This window comes from Cynara cardunculus (assembly GCF_001531365.2).
Source record: "Cynara cardunculus var. scolymus isolate 2C chromosome LG 2, CcrdV1, whole genome shotgun sequence".
Classification (NCBI taxonomy): Eukaryota; Viridiplantae; Streptophyta; class Magnoliopsida; order Asterales; family Asteraceae; genus Cynara; species Cynara cardunculus.
The window spans coordinates 61082411-61088209 of NC_037529.1; positions in this window are offsets into that span (position 1 = coordinate 61082411).

The following is a 5799-nucleotide window of genomic DNA, read 5'->3' on the forward strand; positions in this document are numbered from 1 at the left end:
AGGGAATTTTGGCCAAAGTAGTCAAACCACATAGAAAGGATTGGGCCTCTAAGTTAGATGATGCATTGTGGGCCTATCGGACTGCTTACAAAACCCCTATTGGTATATCTCCCTATAAATTGGTCTTTGGAAAAGCTTGTCATTTACCTGTGGAATTAGAGCACAAGGCCTATTGGGCCATTAAGGAACTGAACATGAGTTTAGAAGAGGCCGGAAGAAAAAGGACTTTGCAGCTTTGTGAACTAGAAGAACATAGGAATTTTTCTTATGAAAATGCTAAGCTTTACAAAGAAAATATCAAGAAATGGCATGATAAAAAGATTCTTCCAAAAGATTTCATAGAAGGCCAAAAAGTCCTATTGTTCAATTCAAGGTTACAATTATTTCCGGGAAAGCTGAATTCCCGATGGACCGGACCTTTTGTTATTGCCAAGGTATACCCCTACAGAGTCATTGATCTGATAGATCCGGAGAGGGGTACCACTTTCAAAGTGAATGGACAAAGAGTAAAACCTTTCTTTGAGTCCATGATTGTTGCGCAACCTATTGAGGTTATCTTTCTAAAATAATAGTTCATTATGAATGTTTTGTCTTTATATATTTATAAGTTATTATTTTTATTTTCATTTTATTTTGCATTTCCATTTTTTTTATTTTTTAATAAGCTTTGAATTTTATCTTTCCTTCTAGAATAATTATCTAGTTATTTCATAATATGTAATATATGAGGTTTATATTAAAAAGTTTGGGTTTTGTTCTCGTTGGGCCAGAATTCACTCTCAAGCAGCCGGCCCAATTTGCCTGTATTTACTRACCAAGCCGGCTAAAACAATTGGTGGCCCTTTTGTTTCATCTCTTAACAGGCCGCAAGGAAAAGGCCCAAGGATGAAGCCGTGTTCACGAGGCCCAAATCAACAGCCCACGCGAAAGAAGCCCAAAATTCTAAGCCTGTTGGTACGGCCTGTCAAGGATCCCGCGCATTCGTACCAGACCTCGACCAGAGACTGTCCTTTCGTCTCCAAACTCTCAACTCACCAGCACCATCATCGTACTCTCTTCTCCATCATACCAGGAACAGTCAGGCATAGCTCATCAAATAAGCATTTTCGAGACAGAATAGACTTCATGTGAACTGGCATTGCTAACAAGGTATGATTTCTGACTAATCACACAAGTCACTCGAGAACTGTCATTGATCAGAGAAAGTTTTGAAATTTTCGAAGCAAAAATCTTGGAGAAGAAGTTTAAGCAAGCATATGACCCTCTGATCACTATTCATACACCATTCGGCTTTGTTTCAAGCCACTGTTCACAACCAAAATTCTTCTTTGCCCAAAGACACACTACCAGTCCCCTGTTTCATTCGAATGGCCATTATCAAAAATCGAGCAAGAAGAAGGGAAGGGGAATCGGATTMTATGCCTCCTGTTACAAACAATGAACAATCCAGTGCTAGTGAGGAGGAACCCATTGATGCCATTCCCTTGAGACAGGTCCCTTTTGCTAAAAACAGACCTCAACCATTCACCCAACCCCAAACTCAGGCTACTGTRATTGTAAAGTCTGAACCACAGCTCTTTCCACAATACCAWTTTGGCCCAAGAATGACCAGAAGCAGGGCTAAGGGTTTGATCAATTTCAAGCCAGTAAAGCAAAAGAAAGGAACTGTGATTGATATATCTGATGATAGTGATTCACCATCCAAGAGGCATGATGTTCAGAGCAGCTCAAGCAGACCAACACAACAGGACTCAACCTTTTTGAATATGATGGCAGATGCAGCAACTCAGATAAACAGTCAGAGCATACTTTCAAACACAACAGAGAGGTTCCAAACAGGTTTAAAAGTTTCTAGACCTTTAACTATGGATTTCTTGTCTAGCTTTCCTGTTTATCCTCAGGCAAGTGTGGGTTTTATGTTAAGAAAATCTGTGGATGAGGCCATTGCTGCCTCTAATGAGGTATTGGGCCTAAGATCAGCAACATGTGCCCCTGCTATAGCTATGATCCGAACTCAGCCTTCTATGGCTGCCCAAGCATCTAAAAAGGAAAATTCATCCCTTAAGCACTCTGTTAGTGCTGCTTTGGCAGCCATGGACAGGATGATTAGGAGAGAACCAGAGTGTAATCCAGCCCCTGCCCAACCACCTGTTACCACCACCTATGCACCTACTTTTTTTAGAAACATGCCTATTGAGTTCAATTTCATGAACTCCCCACATTTCACCAATATTCCTGTTTCATCATCTACTGTAGAACCTACACTATTCAACCATGCATCCACATCCAAAACACCACCTGTTGAAACAACCCCTGTTGAAACAGTTCACAAACCAACCCTTGTCCAAGTAGTTCATAAACCAGCCCCTGTTGCAGAAATTCCTAAACCAACCCCTGTTGCAGAAATTCCTAAACCAGCCCCTATTGAAACAACCACCACCAGCCCTCTACCCTCACCAATCCAGCCCATAACCACACCTTCCACACCCTCTGAACCTGTTATCCCTTTACCACCTACTGTATCCATCCAAGAACTAGACTTTGTCTTAGGTCTATCACCAACAAATCCAAGCCTTACACCCTTTGAACACAATGAAGACCCTTCTGACCCACAAAACACCCCTGTCACTCAAACACCACCACCCTCACCCCATTCCACTCAACCATTCATGCCTAGTCCTAACCAACCTACTAGCCCTTTACACTCTAGGATTCATGACTACTATGAAGGTGTACATTCTGCCCACCATAGTCCTGAGCATAGCAGCCCTCATATGGAGCAAGAAAGAGAGGAGGTTGATACAAGGGCTAGTTTGAGAAAGAGAATGCCAAGGAAGAAAAGAATGAGCAGAATTGAAACAAGACGTTCCAAGAGGAGGAGAGAGGATAGTGAGAGATCAGAGGCTGAGGAAAGGGCATCTAGAAGAAGAAAAAGGCCAGAGCAACAGTTTGAGGAAGGGCCAGGTATCTTTTTGAAACCAAAGCATTTGTTTAGCACACCCCTAGCAAGAAAAACATATTTGCAATTTTCTGAGAAAGTAGGGGTGGTGCAAAAGGGTTTTTCACAACAGCTATTATTGGCCAATCCTGACATCAAGGCCACAATAGATTCTTTGGGTTGAGAGACTCTATGTGACACACCTAACCAATACAATCTTAGTTGGGTTAGGGAGTTTTACACTGAGGTAACAGTCACTGATGGGGTAGACTTAAGAGTGAGAAAGACCCTTGTTTCATACTCACCCAATGCCATAAATGACCTACTAGAGCTCATCCCACCTTCATACTCTGAGCTAGATAGGTTGACTGTTGGGTGCACTGATGAAGAGCTTGATTTGATCTTAGCTAAGGTAGCCAAGGAAGGGGCTGTTTGGAGTTTCAAGGGGAGGGCTAGGCTTCTAAAAACTCAATATTTGAAGCCTGAAGCCAATTAATGGTTGTATTTCATGAGGCACACCATTCACCCCACTAGCCATGACACTAATTTGTGCCTAGAGAGAGTTTTAATCCTCTATTGCATTTTAAAGGCTAGGCCATTTGATGTTGGGAGGATGATATGCTCCAACATCAAGGCATGTGTGGAAAGAACAAATGACAAGTTACTATACCCTTCATTGATTCATAGGCTTATGCAAAAGGCCCAAGTCTTAGCCTTGCCCAAGGATGTGATGTCTATGGAGAAGACCTCCATAGACAAGAAAAACTTGGATAGACTAATGAGGGTGAATGCCAAAGTACAACCAGATGCACCAACCTCTTCAATGGCAGCTCTAAAGGCTGAATTGATGAAAGCCATGGATGATCATGCTAGCAATTTGAAGAAAGTAATAGTGAAGAAGCATCATAAGTTGATGAAGAAAGTGGATGATTTGGAGAAGGAAGTAGACATCCTAAAGAAAGAGAGGGTACAATGGGCTGAATACAAGATACAGAAAGAGAGGATGCTTAGAGCTGCTGCCAAGCATGGAAAATCAAAGAGTGCAGTCAAGCTCCCACCTCCACCAAAGTCCATCCACTTGCAACACTCAGATTCTCCTACTCAGTCTAAGTAGGACAGGTTCCACCTCTTATTCACTCCTTGAATACATTTTCTAAGCTATGCATAATCATCTAGCTAAGTTTAGAGTTTATTTGATGTTTTGCCATTTATAAGCATTTGCTATTTTGCTGTTTTTATATAAAGCTTGTTGCTGGCATGATCTTTTAGTATTTTGTTTGCTGTTTTTAAAAGCTTTTGCTCTTTTGTTAGTTTGGAATGCTTTTAGTTGATGTTCAAGACTAAATAGTTTGTAGGATTTGTTGAAGTTTGTTGTTTTAAAGTCTGGAGCATGGTTGTTTCTGCTGTTTGAATTCCATGACATTTTCCTCTGTTTTGACAGTAGTATCTTAAGTCCTGTCTAGCCTAGTTGTTCCTTTGCATAGTCATTTGCTCTATGCCATTTGTTTTTGTTGTTTTTAGTTAGCTATTGTTGCTGTGTATTACTATTTCTGTTAGAAAGGATTTGCTGTTTTAACTCTTTTTGAACATGTTCTAGCCACAGTTTACCTGTGTAAGTAATGTTCCTTTATATTTGCTGTTTTGAGAATGCAGTCTTAAGTTATGCATTTTCCTTTGCTGTTTTGATTTGCTATTTTGTAGAAGTAGCTTTGTCACTTCTAATTGCAAAAACAGAATCTTTTAGTTTAGTCTTTAATTTTTGCTGTTTTCCATATGCTGTTTTAAACAGCTTCTATTCTATTTTGCTGTTTTTATCCTCAATTGAGGACATTTGCTGTTTTTAGGATATCATATACTCATGCTCATGCTATATCTTTGCTGTTTTACTTCTGTTTGGTTGTTTTGTATACAGTTGGTATGACTGCTTTGAGGGAGGACAATGGTTGATGTTCTCATCTGTTTACCTCCCTAGTTATTGCTAAAACCAGTTCAGGCTAAGTCATAAGAGAACAATGGCAATCCCATTGTTTGGTTCTAATTGGTTTATCTCATGGTAAAACAATGGCAATCCCATTGTTTAGTTTCAGGTTACCATATTGTTTGGAAATGCAGTCCTCTGGTTGACTGTTTTGATTTAAAACTCATTCCAGGTACCACATCCTCACCCTATGGTCAATTTGACTTAGAGTTGGATTGTTGGTTGTGTTTAAATCCTTCAGTTGAGTCTTTATGTCCTTTTATTTGCACAAGATGACCAAGTCACACTTGTGACGTCTCATCTTTGTTTTTCTGCTTCAATTGTTTTCAGTTTGAGTTTTCTTTCATTTTAAAGATAGTCAATTACACTTGTATTGATCATCTTTGTTGTTCTGTTTCATTTTAGGATTTTGGGCACTGATTTTAAGTAGCATATCTTCCTTTAGCCTTATATGCACAAAAAATAGAATAAAAGATGAATTTGTTATACAAAAGCTTGAATTGATGCCATAGTCACAATAATCCAAAGCTTAACCATCTTTGTCTTAAATTGAGCCTCTAGAACTAGCCAACCATTTCCAAAGCTTTCACTTGATTCAACTTGGGCCTTCATTTCATTTTGGCCAATTTGTAGCCTTCATACACTCACAATGAGGACATTGTTTCCCTTAAGTTTGGGGGAGGGTCCTAAAAGTACCAAACAGTATAGAGATTATGAAACATATGCATTAAGACCAAAAGACAAACAAAGGAACATAGTTCCATGTCTTGTGCATACAAAAGAGTGTCAAAGTACACCAGAATGTTTGAAAAGGACCAAAGTGTCCAAAATACCTCAATATGAGATGCATAGCAGTAAAATTGTGCTATGAAGTGAAAAAAGT